This window comes from Sceloporus occidentalis, unplaced genomic scaffold, assembly GCF_023333645.1.
Source record: "Sceloporus occidentalis isolate IW3139 unplaced genomic scaffold, rSceOcc1.0.p SCAF_1, whole genome shotgun sequence".
Lineage (NCBI taxonomy): Eukaryota > Metazoa > Chordata > Lepidosauria > Squamata > Phrynosomatidae > Sceloporus > Sceloporus occidentalis.
The window spans coordinates 166,497,979-166,517,073 of NW_028316981.1; the positions used below are offsets into that span (position 1 = coordinate 166,497,979).

Below are 19,095 nucleotides of genomic sequence, written 5' to 3' on the forward strand. Positions count from 1 at the left end.
AATTCAACTGAGCAAAGCAAAGGTGAATTCAAATGTGTTATGAGATAACTAATCCACACTAATTGATGTTGAGTGGGCCCTTTCTCTGAAACTATAATTTAGGTATCTTTTCAATGTGCCTTATCATCTTTATATAAGAGCAGCCCAGCAATCATTCACACATATAGATAAACCATATAAGCTGACACACAAACACCTGCATCGTTGACATCGGAGGCATTTAGAAAATGTACGAGGGAAGCAGATGTGTAAAAACAACAGAACTGGTAATACATAACTGTATTGATCACATTCCACAGAGGCTAGGAAATGTCAGGAACCAATTTCTAAGGATCAACATATTCTGTTCAACTGAAGTTACTTTTAATCAAAGGGCACTGAGGCCCTCTCGGATCACACCCATGGGGAAAATACTCGCTTCTGTTGGCTGAACAGCTTAAAGAATTGCAGGGGAAGTAAACACTTTCTAAGGCGGGAGAGCACAGCAAGGGCATCTCTTATGCCTAGGATGGTCTGTAATCTACCACCTTTCAAGGCACCAAGAAGACCTGTACAACTTTATAAAGGGCAATACTTGGTTAATAACAGCATGTTAATTTGCTACCTTCCTGCTATGATCGTATGTCAACCCTCTTCACTAAGCTATGAAGGCAGCATCGGAAAGTAGGCAGGAGGTGGGGGAGAAAAGCCCATACTAGTTCTGATTTATTGGTGGCAAAACAAATTCATTAGGGTTTGATTATCAAAGAGCTTACATCTTAAAAAGCTGGCTAAGGTGTAGAGCTTTTAAAGGCCCACTCCGTCAAAAGGAAATGAAAGGAAATTGGCATGAAGGGAATCGGCTATTTGCCATGAGATGTGCTCCTCTCCTTACCCCTCATTCTTTGTATGCTAATATCACAACCACTGGATGCACGACAGAACAGAAAGACAGCAACAACACATTTCCATGGTGATAGCTATTGTTGAATGTGACATTCATACACAATGATTTGTTTTCAAGCAATGGGTGCAATCCAGATGCTCTCAAATCACCAAGAGCACTGGCTTCAGCCAGAGATGGGATGGATTTGTATTATATACTGTATCACCACAGGCCACTTGGGATATCTATCTGTGAGTATGAAGGCTATGTTGCATCAGATATTTCCAAGTAATCAGCCAGCACATGGAATCTACACTGTGAACAAGTGAGTCAAACATCAGATGTGCATAGCAAAATGCCCTACCAAGATCCACACTCACACAAGAACTGGTTTCTGAGAAAGCATTTGCATGGTGTCAGAAGCATACATGAGAAGCGGGGCATGGTGGTGAGCAAATGCTTACCCATGAGACAAATTTGCCTGAATTAGGGGTATTAAATATGAAATACAGACTTGCTTCTGATGAAACTGTAATATGATACAAAGTTCATTCTCCATTTCACCTGAATTGACCTTGCCTATTCTTTGCCCATGGTTATCATTTCTTTGAAGTACCTCCTGTAAGAGGTGTTGATATTGGGCCATCCTGCACCACACTCTTCCAGATTCCACAATCCTACATCTGCCAACATTTCGGCACTTTCTATTTAATCCATTTGGATTTACTCCTCAGGCACAAGTCGCAGGACCAGGATGTTCATGAGCTATGTGACTCCTATTGACATTGAAATATTTGATATTTACAGAACCATATTAGCTCATCATCTCCTGAAGATTGTACAGTACAAGCCAGACTCACTGTGGGCTGTCCCCCCAATCCCTGCAGTTTACAAAAGGACAGCTGTTGCTCCTCACACATGACAGACCCAATGAGAACTCTGTGTGCAGAATATATGGTTTCTTGTTCTTAAAATACAACCAATGGTGAAAAGGAAATTTTGCATTATCTGTTGCATAGCAGCATACTTGGTACCCATTTCAATCCACAAGTACCCACTGAAATAGGTTTGGCTGAGAGAAAGTAACTGGTACAAGGTGGGCCAGTGGGCTTCATAAAGAGCAGAGATTTGAGTGAAATTATAACAGCCTCCCCCAGCCTTCCAGAAGTTTTAGCAGACAGCTCCCATATTTTCTTACCATTAGCCATGTTGGCTGAAGATGACTGCAGTTGTAGTCCAAATATTCTGAGGGACACCAAGTTGGGGCAGGCTGACCTACAACACATATGATTTAACATTCACTATTTAACATTCACTACCAATGTCAGTTTTAATGACTGCTGGCATTTTTTAAAAATCAGATTTGACGCTACTGTTCCCACCCAGCTGTTGCTGCTTTAGGGAGACCCTTTCAGTCGTAGAGTAGAAAGTATGAACTCCATATCAATTATCCGGCTTCAGTTTTTCTACGCGAGATTCCCACCCCACCTCACCGACTTTTTGCTTAGAAAATATTTATCTATTTGATTTATATCCTGCCTTTCTCCCAAAGGGACTCAAAGCAGTTTACAATATAACTAAAACAAATACATAGGATAAAGGTAGGCAAAATGTGTATCACCAAATGTCATTTCAGTATTATTTTCACTTTTCTTTCCATTGGCCAGGCCAGTTAGGGCTCCTGGGAGCTGCATTGGATGTTTCTGAAGCATATTTTCAATCTGCTGGATGAAGACCAAGTGTTGGAAAGCCAAAGTTGCCAAAAGATGGCTACTCCCACCACTATTCTCTCCCTGACCCCACTCCACTACCACTCTTTGTGTCTAGTTATTCTCTATCTCTGTTCTACATCCTGAATGTTATTTTTAAGCACCTGCTTAAATTCTCCCCCTTTCAAGAAAACCCTCTCAACCAAGTGCTTAACTTTGTTCAAGTGATTAAATCTCCCAGAGAGGCAATGGGATTTAAGCAGGTGCTGCTAATGTTTTGAAGACATCAGCTAGGGTTCCTTCTGTCATGGATGTTAAAGTATTTATCCTGCACCGAAGTCAATGCCACCACTTGATCATGGATTTGAAGCAATCAAGTTGTAATCATTTTTAAAGCAGACTCCCACTGATTTCACCTCTCTAGAGCCTCTGCCTACCCATAGTCTGCCTGCTTAAATTTCATAGTTTCTGTGTAGGATGCATTTGCCTGAACATAGTATATGAACAAACAAACCTATTTGCACTATACTATTATCTACTTGTTTTAAGATGCTCCTTTCCACTGAACCTAACCCAAAGTTGTATTCTTTTGTTACCATGGGCTATTTCACACATTATATTTCAGAAAATGCAGGATTACCACAGAGCATGCAACCAGGAGAAGGCTGTCGTAATGCCTGCTCCCATTTCAAGTGTTAATCCATAATATTTGTTACATCCATATGTCACATTTTAAGGAATTCATTTAGGTAATCATGTAGCTCTCTGTGTATTAGTTGACTGAAACTTCCATCAGCCCTGGACACATAACTAGTGGTGAAGAATGTTGGGAGTTGTAGTTCAGCAATGTGTAGAGAATCACACAATTTCCAATGTACATCTAAAAATTTGACATGTGAATAGGGAATCTTGGTATTGTTCTCAATGTTTTCTCATTCTTTCTTCTTGTTATCTCATCATCCAAACCCATCCTTGGTTGAGGTGCTATCCTCTGGAAGAACAGAGAACCAAGCTACCCCACCATTCAGTTTTTTTAAAAAGTGTCACATAGATGATTGGACTATGTGTGATAGAACAATTGTTAAGCTACATTACTCTGGAGGATAAGACTGAGTTGGTTAAAACTGAAAGAAAGAAGATTTTGATTAAACGTGACAAAGGGTGTCCTAGAGTATGAGATGTTAGACAGGGGAACAGACCACTTTGTCCGATGGTGGACTCTTCTTCATTGCAGATTTAAAAAGAAAAAGATGGGAGTGCACTCCAACAGGGGCTAGATGTCCTCTGAAGTGTCTTCCAGATCTGTTGCACTTGGATTCCTGCTTCCAGTGTTTTAATTAATATCATCTGGTTATTCTCTTTATGCATTAGCAAGTCTTTCCTAACTGCAAGAGAAATCTTTTATGAAGAGTGTGCTTTGGATTGAGATAAATCCCAAAATCCAAATGAGGCTGATTCAGATAGATTTGGGAGATGTCCAAATCAAAGCAGGACTCCTCTGGAGCAGGCCAAATCAGAACCTGAATACTCTTAAAGATTCATTTTCAGTTTCGATTTGGGAAGGTATAGACATGGCTTGTTTCAATGCTTCTTTTCTATTTGAGAAACTACGGCCTGTTACAGACTGCCAAAATAAAGCTGCTTCAGGTCTCTTTGGAGGTATGCTATTTAAACGATGCATGCATCCTAAGAATCCGGAAGCTGTACCAAAGCTGCACTCCAGTGCTTAGGAACGGAGTGTGGCTTTGGCGCGACCTCCAGACTCTTAGGACCCATGCATCATTTAAATAGCATACCTCCAAAGAGACCCGAAGCAGCTTTATTTTGGCAGTCTGTAACAGGCCTACATGTACGTTTCTTAAAAACTGCAGTTTTAAAAACTAGGTCAGTCCTTTTTTACAAGTCATTTTCATAACTATTGTCATAACAAACAAACAAACAAACAAACAAACAACCCTAAATGGATAAGTATGTACTTAGAAGACTCTAAGGCTGCTGCCACACTGCAAAATTAATGCATTTTGGCAGAACTTTAACTGTCATGGCTCCATCCTGGGATTTGTAATTTGTTATGGCATCAGAGCATTCTGGTAGAGAAAGCTAAATATCTCAGAAAACTACAAGTCCTAGTATTCCATAGCACTGAGCCATGAGAGTTAAAGTGGTGACAAACAGCATTAATTCTGCAATGTAGATACATCTTAAATTCTAAAGGCTGCTGTTGTGGAATAGCCCTTGAAACTTTTCTTCTGGGACTTCTGTCTTGATCCACTAAGAAGGGGTGCAAATATTAGTTCTGCCAAGTAATTAAAATGATTGTTAAGGTTAATCTTTTGTTGAGCCAATTGTCCTTTTTCTGAGCCAATCCCCCACGAGCAAGAGCCATCACTTCTTTAACCAGCTTCAAAAAGGAGGTGAAGACCATCCTGTTCAGAGAAGCATTCCCAGGCATTGCATAACTGTCACTTGCTATTTGATTTTTCTTTGTTGTCTGCTTTATTGAATCATTTCCTGTATTGCTATGTATTTTATATGTATTATCCTACTAGAAAGGCCCCTTCCCCTCCACCACTCCCTTCTCCTTTTGTGTCGTGTCTTTTTTGATTGTAAGCCTGAGGGCAGGGAACCGTCCAATTAAAAAGATTGTATGTACAGCGCTGTGTAAATTTACAGCGCTTTATAAATAAAGGTTAATAATAATAATAATAATAATTGTTCAGTTCAAGTATACATATCTATGGCCCTCCAAATGTTTTGGGGACTTTTGGCTAAGAGTGTATGGGATTTTCAGTCGAATAACATGGAAAATCATCTATGCTTTAGTGTTTCTATTTGGATGTGAAAGCTGGACAAGGAAAAAAGCTGACAGTGAAAAAAAGTAAACTCGCTTTAAATATGATGCTGGAGCAAAGTTTTACAGACATCATGGACAGCCAAAAGGCCAAACAAACGAGTCCAAGAGCAAATCAAGCCTGCACTCTCCTTAGAAGCCAAAATGACAAAACTGATGCTATCATACTTTGAATATGAACAAATGACTCACTGGAAAAAATAATTCCAAGAAATTTGAAGGCAGTAGGAAAAGAGAAAGTCAGCATTATAGGTGGATTGACTCTATCAAGGAAACCACAACCCCAAGTTCTCAAGATCTGAGTGTCACTGCTGAAAACAGTGTTTCTTGGAGGTCTCTCATTCATAGGGCCACCATAAATCAAAGCTAGTTGGATAGTGCATAACCGACAACAAGAACAACAAGAACAACAGCACAACCACAAGTTGCCCATGAATCAACAAGTTGAAAGCTTTCAGATTCACATGTTCTTCAGCTGGCTGGTATTCCAAGCAATAGTGTGAAACAGATGTGGAGTGTAATCTAGCTAGAGCTGATAATTTTAAAGTTGGATAGATGCAATAAGCACATACTTTAAGTCTTGCATGGAAATCAATGCCTCTGGTTCTGGCAGAATTACTGCCTCACCCTGTGTCCTGCTTGTATGGAACAGCAGCAAGAACAAGATACATTACATTACAGGTCAACATCTAGTAGCAGCCAAGAGCCAGTGGATTTAAATGACTAGCCATTATTGAACACTAAACAAGAACCTTTTACTTTTACTTTTTATTGTGAATACCTATTGTATGGGTTAAAGAAAAATGTGAATCCAAAACAGGCAACAGCAAAAGCTAAGACATTGTTTCAGATGTTTTCAATTCTAGGGTGAACAAACTGGGGGCTACCAGCACCAACCTTTGCTGATGACAGCCACAGAATTATTATTATTTCCTGCCTGTCTTCTGAAAATGTACCTCCTCTGATGGAAGGAGAGAAGATTTATTAAGTGACTAGAAAATGTTAATTATGGCCATTAGTGTGGTAGTGGAGCCTGAGTTCACAAGGTTGAAGTGCTGGCATGTTGGGATTACCAGGGATGCTGAAAGTATCTGCCACCCCTGCTGCCAGGTTCCCTTTTCTGTCTGAGCTTAGAAGCAACCCTCACAGTACCCAGGAGGAGAAGGGCTTTCTCTGGTAGCCTATATGTTGCTCTGAGCTATTCATCTTTTATGCAACAGATTTGGGTTTAGTCTTGAATCAACAACTTAAACCCTCCAGCTTTACAAAAGACTTGCTCATGATAGGGCTGAAAACAGATTTGGTGGATAGGGATCAATATAGCTGCCTCCATTTTTTAACTTTCCTTGGAAGACTGTTGTGTAGCTGGCACTCTAAAATTCACCTCTCTACTAATAATTATCATAGCAGCTGTTGTGAATGAATGGAGGAAGAGGAGCCTGAATATCATAGAGGCTCAGTGGCGTCACTAGGGCTGGTGTCACCCCACTGTGGTAACGCATACATTCACCCCCAGGCTGCCTGGCACACACTCCAACCCCCACACTTCTGCCAGCCAGGCCACCTCTGCTGTGGTGATGATGGACTGGCACTGCCACCCAACACTCCTTTCCAGGTCTGCAGGGGCTGCTTCTTGAGCATAAAAGGGAGGTGACTTTCTTTACCACCAGACCTGGAGGGCGGCTGCTTCCCACTAGTAGCTGCTCATGGGGATGGGCTGTTTTTGCCACCTTTGTCCCATTTGGCCAGCATCCCTGCCAGACCAAGATGAAGCTTCCTGATAGTAGCCACCCCAATGCCTTCAGCTGATGAATGGCAGAGGGACCCTGGCTGATGGAGGGGTCAACCAGGAAGAGTTGAAGGCCAGAGGGGACCAACCACCCCACTCCTCTGAGAAGTCACACAGTATGGATTTCCTGATCACTGCTAGTGACACCCCTGTAGAGGCTTATTGTAAGCCTGTCAGCAGGGAACTATCAAATCAACTATTTTTATGCTGCTTTGCGAACCTTTTTGGCTAAAATGTAGGTTATTAAAACTCAAGTAAATAATAATAATTATCATAATAATAATTTATTTTTATCCCGCCTCTCCCACAGAATCGAGGCGGCTTACAACAGCAATAAATTACAATATAAAATATATCATACATTATAAAATGCATCCCATTATCTGCTCACGTCCAACACAATACCATAATAAAATACAATTAAAACTATCAAAACAGTCAAAATAATCTGTAGCAGTAAATAAATAAGGGTCCTGTGTGCTTTGTGTGGAAAAACACATTTCAACTTATACTCCACCATGGGAATCCAAATGATGTCCATGGTGATTCTTGCATCTGGAACAAAAATTATATTCCTCTTCTCCATTGACCGACCCCTCACTGTAGTTGTTTACTTTATTCCAATTAATTTAATGAGCATGATCCAGACCTATCTATATGCAGTCTACTTTGTTTCCACTTCTTGGTGTGTCACTAGAATGGGATGAAAATGTTGACAAACTAACCTTTACAGAAGACTAGTGCAACCAAATATGACTCATAGCCAAACTCTGAACACTTGATGACTCATAATCAAATGTCAACTATCAGAAAACATTCTTTTAAGGCAATGCAAAATAATGGTGACGTTTCATATATGGAATTAGACTGGCATTTCACAATGCAAATAACAACTTAAATCTCCAGTCATCATATGGTAAATTTATTTGTTGTGTACCTTCAAATTGCTTCTGACTAATGGTGACCCTAAGGCAAACCTATCATGGGTTTTGTTTTGTTTGTTTGTTTGTTTGTTTGTTTGTTTTGGCAAGATATATTCAGAAGGAGTTTGCTTTTGCCTCTCTCTGAGGCTGCCCAAAGTCACCAAGTGGGTTTTCATGGCTTAGTGGGAATTTGAACCCTGGTTTCCAGAGTCATAGTCCAACACTCAAACCACTATGCCATTCTGTGGCTTGCATACATGTTGAATATCTATCTACAAAATGATCCATAGAGAGACTGACCCATCAACAGAAGATGCCAGCCACAGATGCTGGTGAAATGTCAGGTAGAAACTCTTCTAGAACATGGCCACACAGCCCCCAAACCCCATAAAAATCTATGGATGCCGGCCATGAAAGCCTTCGACTTCATATCAAAAGATAGTTTTGTTATTGTTCCTAAATTGCAATCACATATATAACTTTTTAATCTAAGGACTAAGGTCCAATTAGATTTGTCTGGGGTTCCATCACACAGAAAGAATTGCCATATGAGACCTAATTTCAACACTGTGGCACAGCTTAGCCCTGGCATCTTCAACTGCTCCCTTCTGTGAATGGGGAAGCTCATTCCCCACTGCTTGCTGTGTCAGCAGAGAAGAGTCAAACTAGAATCTCTGTCATGGGCTGTAAAGAATGGATATGCCCCCTTTTAGACTCTGCCTCTCTATGTACAATTATTTTGGAGTAAGACCTACTGGGCTGGAGGTGAGCTTACTACTGAGTAAGCATATTTCACATCACAGTATAAAGCAGAAAGTGGGAAAGTTGTGGAACTCAGGAAGCTGCTGGACTCGTAACCTCCATCAGAGAGACAATAGGGATTGCTGTCTAATAACATTTGAAGTACCATAGTTGCCCTACCTTTGGCATATAGGATTTATTGTGGCAGGTGGTTCCATCAGCATTTCCCTACTGCATCAACTACACCAACTGGATGTAAATGATAAAATGAGGTGATGGCAAGAAAAATAATTCTTTTTTTATTAATTTTTTATTATTTGTTAAAATACAGCATTTTTAATAATTTCTTGGGATAAGAAAAATAATTCATATTTGCATAGTTTCTAAATATGACTTTTCTCAGTAGTTCTTCCAGCAATCTTGTGGATCAAGTCAGTAGTTGGACCTCCTTATCCACAGTTTCTTTATCCATGTATTCAACCATCCACAGCTTGAAAATATTAATATATACATATATGTATATATTCCTAAAAGCAAACCTTAATTTTCCATTATATATTTGGGACATCATTTTACTTTGCCACTGTATTTAGTGGAACATGAGAAGCCACGGATTTTGGTATCCACAGGGAGCCCTGGAAGTGGGTTGCCATAATTGTCCACTATTACCAGGGACAAAATGTAGGACAAATTTGAGACCAAACTGTAGGACAACTGCAGGACAAAACTCAGCCCAAAATGTAGGACATTGAAGTTCCTCCATTTTTCTTAAATATTCTACATTTTGGGCTGAGTTTTGTCCTGCAGTTGTCCCACAGTTTGGTCTAGAATTTGTTCCACATTTTGTCCCTGGTAATAGTGGACAATTATGGAACCTAACCCCAGCATATAACAAAGGCCCACTGTATTACTGTTTCAGACAAATTAAGGGTGTCTGCAACTAAGACAGTTCAGTTGTCTAAGATCACTGAGTGGCTTTATGGCAGGGTAAATATATGAATTGTGGGCTTCTGGGCCCATGGTTTATTCACTTAGCCACTGTGCATGAACTCCACAAAAATTAGCTCCAGATTTGCTCTTGGTACAGTTTCACTCACTGATGAGGAAAAGGCATGGGGAGTAGATTTTTATGATTCTTTCCAGGAACCCTACAGACACAAGGAGAAGGGAGAACTAGCAAAATCTTCTCCCCACCCCCTTCCTGCTACTTGACAGTGTCTTCTGTACATGGAAGAAGCCTTGCTGTCTGTGGAAGATTTTAGTCAACTCAATAACCTATATCGAGCTCATATGAAGGCTCATTGACCAATGAGAGAAATCAGTCAGGACTGTAGTCAGTAGTCAAAACTAAATAAACCCTGCAACATTTCAGGACTTATAGATTTCTCTCTCTCTCTCTCTCTCTCTCTCTTCCCACCCACCCTCACTCTGTGCCACCTCAATATAAAATTAAAGCAAGGACAGGGTGAAATTCTTTATTCTGTATGAATAATGAATTTTGGATGATTCAGTCACATGTTTGTAGAACCTTTACTTCAGGGGTTGGTTATTGTTAGACTGTAACTCCCATCAGTTCTAGTATGTATTACCAACAGTGCAGTATTCTCAGTGTTGCAGTTCAGTAACATCTGGAGGAGTGCACATTGCCAGACCTGTTTTAACCAGCATGCATTCAGTACAAATGTCAGATACATCTAAACAGATCTCTGCATGTGTAATATCTGGCCATAACTGATAGCACAATAACACAGTGTGCTCCTTCTGAAAAAGATATGGTGGAGGCAGCAAATGGGAAAATTTGAGCTACTAATTTCCCCATTGTGCAGTTATTAACAATTGGTCCTGTAGTTACTATCCAGCTATTTAAAAGCCTCCATAATATAATTTGTCAGTGGCCACAAAACTGATTGGATGATATAGTGGATGAAATAATTTGATCAGGGTGAAGGAAACACTTGGATTCATATACTAACTATAAATTGTGGGTTTTAACTATCCTTTATGGGTCACTAATCAATTGTGGTGTTCTTGTAGGGATGTGTCACATACAAAAAGCCAAAATTCAACTAAGTATATCTGGCTTACTATTACAAGAGAACCTGGCTATTGACTCCAAACCTATTTGGTGTTTTAATGAGTGTTAAAATAATGTGGGTTAATCCCATTTACACTACATTAAATTCAGTAGGACACAAGCAAATGAACAAATACCCTAAAGGTACAGCAAGATAACTACAAAATGAAATCCTTTGCCTGAATCCTATTGGTTTGGCCCCATGTAGAGTAGATCCATGGGATCAATTGTTGAACAATAAGTCAACATATAAATATATCCCATTGATTCAGTGGGTCTGCTCTAGTTATTACTAACAATAAAATCCAAGCTGTTCTATGACAGGATACAAATGCTATTAAATCAAAACAAAAATTGGCTACTGCACACATTTCAAAGAGAGATTCTACCTAAACATTAGTAAGAATTTCCAGACAATAAGAGCTTTTTGACAGTGGGATATGCTGTCTCTGAGAGGTTTTTTTTATCACACGGGGGTTATCCTGTCCTTGTCCCTCCTTCCCACATGATCACAAGAAGGACTTTCAGACGACATCACACAGTTCCTGTCATTAACCTGTCTGAAAAGCACAATTGGCCATGACTGTGCAAAACACTTTCAGATGCCATTGCACATATCCCATCATTAACCTATTATTAAAGCAACATTGCCCAGCATTTCTCATTAACAGAAGTTTGCGTTATTGCAATGCCACTTTAATGATGGGTTAATGACAGGATCAGTGGTACAGTTTGAAAGGCTTTTGTGCTATCGCAGTCATGGATAGGTTAATGATGAAATAAGGACAGGGAGTGATCACATCCCTATCCCATCTGTGTGTGATAATCTCCGTGGAGTCTCCTTTTTTGGAGATTTTTAAATAGAGGCTGGATGGCTATCTGTTGAGAGTTCTTTGTGTCTTGCTGCATGGTAGGGGATTGGACTGAATGGCCCTTGCAATCTCACCCAAACCTATGATTCTATGATTCCATGTTCATACACTACATTTGTTTGCTTATTTGTTTGTGGCATTTATGTATAGCCACCTGGAATCCTGTGTTGGGAGAAAGGCAGGATACAAAATCAATCAATCAATTCATCATACAGCTTCCCAGGACACCAAGGTTCCTGAGGTCATGCACAAACGATAAAAACATAAAATTTTAAATACATAGATAAAATACTTTGAAATTAACCTTTAAAATCTCTTAAAAATTAAAATGATATTAGACATTATTTTCAAAGTGTTTGTTAGTGAAAAGTAAAAGATTGTCTGGGGCACATTCGGGTCAGAAAAGAAGCATAAGGATATACTGACAAAATGATTTAGTCACTTGATTCACATAGACAGGGAGCGTATATATGGATGTTTCTGAACTACCCCCTTCACTTAAAGTAAAATCAAGGCAAGCCATTCATCCATGTAAAAACAGGGTCTTTAACCTAGCTGAGGAAGACTACTGACTTACAGCACTTCTCCAAGGTTTCATGTAGGAGATGCACCAAAACCTACCACCTTGAGATGCCCCAGTTTAATCCTCAGATCTGTTGTCCACCCGGTTTGTGCACTGCCACTGAGCTGTGGCCCTTCCCCACTTTATCTATTAACCTTGTTAGGCAAGTGATAACTGTAGGTCACTAAATGCCTTATTCTATCTCAGAGGTCAGACTAAGTGATTTCAGTAATTTCCATCCTGACCTTCAGATTGCTGATTCTTTGACTATGCCTTACAGCATATTAAAATCTCAAGAGGTACACAGAGATTTTTTTTGTAAAGCAGCAGCCTCAAAACTGCTTCTATGTAGAAAATTTGCACATCTGTTGAGAGATGATACCCAGATGCAAATTCTGAGCCAATGCCAAAAAAAAAGACCATTACAAAGTAGAATCACAGTTTTAGTGCTTTGGAATTGTGCAGAGTCTGAGTTCTAAATTTATATATGTCATCATTTTTGCCTAGTTTGTTTACCACTTTATCTCCTTTTCCAGTGTGTGTGTGTGTGTGTGTGTGTGTGTGTGTGTGAATGTGTGTGAAGATATATATCAGCATATTATACATAATAACGCCAGTCAATTGTCTGGAGCATTGGAGTGCTCAACACATTTCACACATGTATTTATTTGTTACATGAGAGCACTGTTTCTGGAAAGGCACAGGAATCTGCAGTGGTCTCCTAACTCAAGGGTGGGGGTGCCCTTAGATGAGATGGATTATTTAGATCATTTCAAGCTTGCTTCAGGCCTAGTTATAGTATAGAGTCAGCTTTGGTCACCTTGGTGGATGACGTAAGCTGAGAACTGGGCAGGAGGAATGTATTCTTGCCAGTTCTGCTGGACATCAGCATATTTCATTAACATCAGTCATGGTATTCTCCTGAGCTGCCTTGCTGGGATGGGAATTGGAAATACTGTTTTACAGTTGCTTCCTTCCTGGGGAAATGCAGTGGGGCTGGGGGACTACTGTTTGACACCTTAGCCATTGGTCTGTGAGTTCCTTTATGCTTGGCTTTGTCCGCATACTATTTTAAAATATGCATGAAACCACTGGGAGAGCTTGTCTGGAGTTTTAGGGTCCAATGCCATCATTGTGCTGATGACAATCCACTCTCTTTCTCCTTTCCACCTCACTCCAGGGAATCTGTTTTGGTAATGTCTTCACTAATCGACTGAATGAGGGTACAGAGAGTGAAACTTAATCGAAACAAGGCACAGGTAATCCTATTTGTCAGTCAAAAGGTGATCAGGGAATAAGGATTCAGGCTGTGCTGGAAGGAGTTACACTCCATCTGAAGACTCAGGTTCTCATCTAAGGTGTAACCTAGACATAAGTCTCAGCCTAAAATTTTAGGTTTTGCAGTGGCCAGGAATTCATTTGCAAAGTTAAAGCTTGTGCGTCAGCTGTATTCATTCATAGAAACACCTGATCTGGTTGTGGTGGCAGATTCCTGTGTTAAAATTATCTTTAAATTTCTGTAACACACTCTACATGGGACTTTGTTTGAAGAATGCTTGGAAACTTCAGCAGGTCCAAAAACCTACAGCCAGACTGTTGACTTGGGCTGGTTATAGAGAGCATACCTTTCCTTGTCACAAAAGCTCTACTGGCTATTGGTCATTTTCCAGGCATAATTCTAAGTGCAAGCTTTGATTTATAAACTCCTATAGAGCACAGATCCAGATTATTTGAAAGACTCTATGCTCCCACAGAAACCTGCTCAGTTTTTGAGATTGACAGAGGAAGCCCTCCTATCAATCTCACCATATCTAGTGGGAAAAGGCCCTTCTCAGTGGCTGCTTCCAGGCCTAGGAAATTCCTTCCTTAGAGAGACTGAACTAGCCTTCTCCATGGTGTCCTTCTGGTAGCAGATGAAGATATTTATGTTTTAACTGGCCTTTGGGAACTGTTATGGAGAAATGACTTTTATTATTTCTGCTGCAAGGCTCTTTATTTCATTTCTTTTCATTTTTTGCTTTTTAATTGATGTAATTGATATATTTTTTCATTGTTTTTTAATTTCATTGATAGTGTCATTACATTTCAGTTTTTTATGCTTTATTAAGAACTGCTTTTAATTCTACTGTAGCTGCTTTAATTTTTGAAAGCCTCTTTGAATCACAGGTTGGGGAGAAAAGGCAAGACATAAATCAATTGGTAAAATTATAATTATAGTTACAGCCTTCCTTTCCTTCCAAGAACTCAAAGCAGCAGAGAGGGTTCTCTTCCAACTCTGGGAACCTGATCAAGCTGAGAAATAGTCAATGGTCCCAACTCACCCATTGAATTTTATAGTACTTTAGAGACTTGAACTGGAATCTCCAAGTTCAATACTTTAACAATGAATACACCACAGCGGCTCTCATACCACATCAGAAAGGGATAGTATCAGTATTCTCATTATTACTTCAGTAATCTCTATAACAGATCCATAAATAACTCTAACACTAACAACAATAGATGCTATTATTCTATAATATAAACACTAGTACAGAGTGGTGTAATGGTTTGAGCACTGCAGACCAGGGTTCAAATCCCCACTTAGCCATGAGAACCCACTATGTGACCTTGGGCAAGTCGCACTCTCTCAGCCTCAGAGTATGGCAATGGCAATGGCAAACCCCTTCTGAAGAAACTTGCCAAGAAAGGTTCACCTTAGGGTTGCCATAAGTTGGAAATGACTTGAAGCCACACAACAACAAACAATTAAGTTATACAATCAGAATGGTGTAGTGGTTTGAGTGTTGGACTAGATTACTGGGAGGCCAGGTCCAAATCCCCACTCAGGCATGGTTTTTATGGAGTTCATATGATTAGCAGAAGCACACAAGCCCACCTAGTAAGATTCAAAACTGTATGGGAAATTGCTCCTAGCTCAGTCTTTACCATCATTATAACTCACTCTGAGTCAGTATGCAAAGGGATATCCTAGCACTTTTCAGACTGACAGAGAAAGAGGTTGGTAGCATAAACTTTCCTAGACTTGAGTCTCTGACATCTTATGCTGCCATCTTCTTTTTCTCAGTTAGTCTCAAAGGTGCTATAAGATCACTTTGCATACTGATCCAGATTAACATGGCTATGTCTTTGAATTCACTCTAGGTTCTAAGAAAGCCAGCATGTCTCTAACACATTGAGTGTTAGACTACAACTCTGGAAATCAGGGTTCAATTTCCTACTCAACCATGGCACCCACTAGGTGACATTGGGAGAGTCACACATGCTCAAACCCAGAAAACTCAATGAAAGGTTTGACTTAGGGTCACCATAAGTCTAAAACTGCTTGAAGGTACACAACAACCACCACCATCACTTTCCTATCATAATCTGATATTCAAACCACCACATCATGCTGGCTTTCTGAGCTCATTTTTCATCAACCTAACCCATCTCTGAAATGTAATGAAAAGAGGAGTTCACATTTTCTAGAGATATCTCAGAAACTGTTTAATAAAAATGCATAAAAATCATATGCAAACAAGTATTTAGAAAATTTACCTCCTTTCTTCTTTCCCTTCTCTCTTTCATATACAAAATAAAACTAAGGTTCTGCTTTTTACCACCTTGTTCCTGAGATCTTTCTCCCTTTTTATCCAGCCCAGCTTTCTAAGAAGCTTCTCTAAAGTTCCTCCTCCATAAGAAGTTCAGCAATGGCAGCAAGCAGACATTTGATCTTGTCCTGTGAAATGCAGCTCTGGAAAAATGTTGGGTATGTTACTAGGGAGCATTAGCCACTAATGATTCCCATGACAACTGGGCAGTGAATCTCCCCCAGGTTTTAGTCCAAGTTTTAAAAGAGCTATCCAAGGTGCTGAATCTATTTGGAGAAAGAGTTTAGCCTGTCTCTTATTTTAGCACTACAAACACCACACATACAGTGATACCCTTTTTGTGAACCTGTGTGTGTGCTTCCATAACAAACTATAGCAATAATGCAATAGCAACTGCCCTCACTTCCTTTGGATAGACTATTGATATCTTCCTTTTAAAAGGATGGTGCTGACTGTACCCTGGACCATTATCCAGGATATCCTCAGACTCTAATAAGAGAGACTACACCTTTGCCTTTGCCTTAGACTCACAGAAGCACAAAGCAGCCCAGCTATGAAAACACAGCACAAATGAGAGAACCTTTCTCCAGTCTGCCATTCAATAAGAATAATAAAAAATAAAAATTCCTATCTTATCCAGTTACCCGTAATAATTTTAGCAATTTCCATGAAATGTTGATTGTTTATATCAACATCATTATCATCATCATTACTTGCTTGGATTATAATTGGTTGCAATATTATTTTAGGATAATATGTTGAAATATAAATTCTGTATGATAATTCCATTGCTCTGTGACTGTAGACTGGTGGCTCCCAAAATTCAGTTCTTTGGGTATTTTGCACCTCATTTCCCAGCAGGAAAGGAGAGGAGATGGTGGCATCTTGCTCTTCCCAATAGATTAAGACAAAAGCAAAATGCTGCAGGTTTTCCTAGCTTGTGTATTCTCCCTCATTAATAACATTTGCCAGCTTGACCTCACTGTCATGTTGACCACACATTTCCTGATTGACATCTGTGAGATGTTGGAGGATATGTCATTATAGAACCATCCTCAGTCATACTATTCAATTTAAAATAAATGTATGGGGAGTCACTTTGGTTTTCCTAACAAAACTCTGGAAGCCTTTAAGAGCTTAATACAAAAATTCATCAGATTAAGTATTTCTCAGTACTGTGTATCTATGCTAGGAAAACTTTCTGAAGCAAAGACTCGCCTGCTTTGTTGTTAATAATATTTATATATTGAATTCAGTGCTGCAAAATGACACCCAAAGTGGCTAATAGATCATCAAGGATAAAGCCACATATCAAATTCATTACATCAGCATAGAAAAGAAATAAATAAAAAGAAAATAAGAAAAAAGCACAGTTGTAACATATTTGCAAATTCAGCAGTCAGTGTAGCAATAAATCCCTAATAACCTGTTTTTGAAAAAACAAACAAACCCTTCTTGTATAATCATGCAAAGAGATCTTATAGTGCCTTGAAAGAAGTTGTAGCATAAGCTTCCATAGCCTTGGTCTGCTTCCTCAGATGCATATCTAACTTCGTTTATAATTTACAGCATAACTCAGAGTCTCCCAAACTGTCTTCAAGATGCACAACACCCATCATCCACTTAATTCTAACACACCAAATCTAGACTGATAAAGTTCACTGTCAACTCTTTAAAGTGAGACCAGAAACTATCAGAGCATATATCTACACAATAGAAATAATGCAGCTTGATACCACTTTAAGTGCAATAGCTCCGTCCTACAAAATCCTGGGATTTGTAGTTTCATGAGGCACCAAGGTAGTGAAGGCTAAAATACCTTGTAAAGCTACAAATCCCAGGATTCCATAGGATGAAGCTTCAGCACTTAAAGTGGTGTCAAACTGCATTATTTCTACAGTGTAGGTATACCCAGAAAAACAATGGAGAAGAGCTAAATCTGACAAGAATATTAAGTCTTACTACTTATTCTTGTCAACAGATAATTTGCTGATAAGCTGCAGATTCAGACCTATATGCAATATAACATCTATATGGAAATCCTTGTGAAGGCGGTGATGAACCAGTTGCCAGCACCTTTGCAATATGTGGCTCTCCAGACATTGATGCACTACTACTACTACTGTCATCCCCACCCTGGACTACGCTGGCTAGAATTAATAAAAGTGGTAATCCAACAATTTCTAGAAGGCCACAAGTTGTCCATTCCTACTCTGTGCAATTATTTTCATCACCAACATTCAGTTTTTCTTCCTGGCCAAAACTCAGGTAGCTATTTCTATCAAACATACTGCTTTGTTAGGGCTTTATGTAAAATGGACAAAGCCATTTTAGAAGTTTAATTACATAGATAAATTACATAGAGTCTTTTACTTTGAAAAATTACTCTTTCTCTCATCTTATCAAGATCTCTCAGTTCAGCTCAAATTCTAGGGTGGTGACTTGGTTGCATCAAGTCAAGTTTATGCCATAGCAAAGCTACTACCTTTAAAGTACTACAGATCTAATTATTGCTTTGATACTTGCACAGACCTGTCCTCTTCAAAGGATGTTGTACAATATATCATAGCACTTGCCTCTTTAATGACAGTGTATATAATTCCAACTGTAATACGTATAATTAAAGAGTCTGTTCATCTGTCTGAATACACAATATGCAAATACACATGCATGATCACTGGGTTACCAAATTTAATGTGTTATCCAACGAGAATATAATCAAGACCATACTAAGGTATTGGACCTGATCCATCAGCTACACTGGATACTTCCCAAACTTGTGTTGTTGTTGTTGTTGTGTGCCTTCAAGTGGTTTCTGATTTACAGCAATTTTAAGATGAACCTATCATGGGAATACTCTCAATCTCACAACAAGATTTGTTCACAGTGTGTTTGTTTTTGCCAACCTCTGAGGCTGAGAGAGTGTGATTTGCCCAAGGCCATGCAGTGAATTTTAATGGCTCAGTGATAATTAGAACCCTAGTCTCCCAGAATCCTAGTCCAACATTCAAGCCACTATACCACACTGGCTTGATTTCTGGATTTTGTTTTGATTTTTTGCTGGCTGTTTGCAGTAAAAAATGAAATGAATGGATTTTTTTTAATTTGAGGGGTTG

The 19,095-nt window shown here is 39.4% G+C and overlaps 1 long non-coding RNA gene across 2 annotated transcripts in view; it reads right to left on the reverse strand.

The window, feature by feature from the left end:
• Positions 1-19,095, reverse strand: part of LOC149322660 (uncharacterized) — a 169,279-nt gene that overhangs the window by 69,876 nt on the left and 80,308 nt on the right. For both annotated transcript variants that reach the window (XR_016272019.1, XR_016272018.1), the window contains exon 3: positions 2,064-2,140. This is a non-coding gene — a long non-coding RNA (uncharacterized LOC149322660). The remainder of the gene's footprint in view (positions 1-2,063; positions 2,141-19,095) is intronic.